This window comes from Propithecus coquereli, unplaced genomic scaffold, assembly GCF_000956105.1.
Source record: "Propithecus coquereli isolate 6110/MARCELLA unplaced genomic scaffold, Pcoq_1.0 Scaffold205, whole genome shotgun sequence".
NCBI classification, from domain to species: domain Eukaryota; kingdom Metazoa; phylum Chordata; class Mammalia; order Primates; family Indriidae; genus Propithecus; species Propithecus coquereli.
The window spans coordinates 1,126,988-1,128,803 of NW_012145523.1; the positions used below are offsets into that span (position 1 = coordinate 1,126,988).

The 1,816-nt window shown below is 42.1% G+C and overlaps 1 protein-coding gene across 2 annotated transcripts in view; it reads right to left on the bottom strand.

The window, feature by feature from the left end:
* FBXO28 (F-box protein 28) overlaps positions 1-1,816 on the bottom strand; it is a 36,199-nt gene that overhangs the window by 20,202 nt on the left and 14,181 nt on the right. The gene's annotated exons all lie outside the window — the stretch shown is intronic.

Genomic DNA, 1,816 nt, shown 5'->3' on the forward strand with positions numbered 1-1,816 from the left:
GAGACAGAGTCTTGTTCTGTCACCTAGCTCACAGCAACCTCAAACTCCTGGGCTCAAGCGATCCTACTGCCTCAACCTCCCAAGTAGCTGGTATTACAGTGGCGCGCTACCACGCCCAGCTAATTTTTCTATTTTAGTAGAGGCGGAGTCTCGCTCTTGCTCAGACTGGTCTTGAACTCCTGACCTCAAGTGATCTTCATGCCTCAGCCTCCCAGAGTGCTAGGATTATAGGAGTGAGCCACCATGCCTGGCTTATTGTTTTGTTTTTTGAGAGAGGGTCTTGCTCTGTTGCTCAGGCTGGAATGCAGTGGCATGATCACAGCTCACTGCAGCCTCGAACTCCCCAGCAACTGGGACTACAGGCACATGCCACTGTGCCTGACTGAAACTTTTTTTTTGAGACAGAGTCTCTCTGTATTGCCTGGGCTAGAGTGCAGTGGTGTCATCATAGCTCACTGCAACCTCCAACTCCTGGGCTCCAGCAATCCTCCTGCCTCAGCCTCACAAGCAGCTATGACTACAAGCACATGTCACCATGCCCGGCTAATTTTTCTATTTTTTTTTTTTGTTTGTAGAGACGGGGTTTTGCTATGTTGCCCAGGCTTGTCTTGAACCACCGGCCTTAAGCAATCCTTCCACAGTGGCCTCCCAAAGTGCTAGGATTATAGGCATAAGCCACTGCGCCCGGCCTGAAACTCTTGATATAAGTTTTTTTTTTCTCCTGAGAATATAGAGTTGACAAAAATTCTGACAAACGGGGTTGAAGCTTGTGAAGGCTTTAATATTCTACTATCAAATACCAAACACTTCCTAAACCACAGCATGCTAAATGAAAGGTATTAAGGAAAACAGTTCTTTCTAATTTCAAAATAAGTGATATTCTAAAATACAGCAGAATCTATTTCTAACTAAACCAGTTATCAACATTTGTTCAGTGTTTACTGAAAAAAAAGCCAATAAACCCAATACATATTAACATACATATTTTTAGAGAAAAATAACTTTTTTCCATAACAAAATATTTAGTGAATGGCATTATTTTACATTTTTGCAAAGTTCTTTCATATGTAATTTAATAGAACACAGATGAATTTTCATATCTGCTTCTGCATTCAATCTAAATTGATGTATTCTTACCTTAGAAAATTTTAGAAAACATAAGAACATATAAGCGCAAATTTCATGAGCTATCCAGTGTGATGACATCATTACATGTCACATAGCTACTGGAAAAACCCACATATACTTGTGAAAGAATAAGAGTGAAAAACGCAAATAACACCTTAATACTGTAACAAAAATATTTTAGATCTTACAGACCCTCTAAAATATCTTGGGAACTCCTCTGGAGTTGCTGGATGACATTTTGAGAACCAGTGCCCTGATCCTGAATAACCACATTGCCACAAACACCAGTATTGAACTTTATGTGAGGAAAAAATAAACTTTTACTGTGCTATCGGAAGAAGAAAAAGGGAGTGTCTGTGTGTGTGAAATGAGGGGAATAAAGAGGGCTAAATTCTCAACCTTGATAGTAGAAAGTCAACAGATAGGCTGGGCGGTTGCTCACGCCTGTAATCCCAGCACTCTGGGAGGCCAAGGCGGGCGGATTGCTTGAGGTCAGGAGTTTGAGACCAGCCTGAGCAAGAGCGAGACCCCGTCTCTACAATAAATAGAAAGAAATTAGCCAGACATCTAAAAATAGAAAAAATTAGCTGGGCACGGTGGTGCGTGCCTGTACTCCCAGCTACCTGGGAGGCTGAGGCAGTAGGATCGTTTGAGCCCAGGAGTTTGAGGTTGCTGTGAGCTAGGCTGA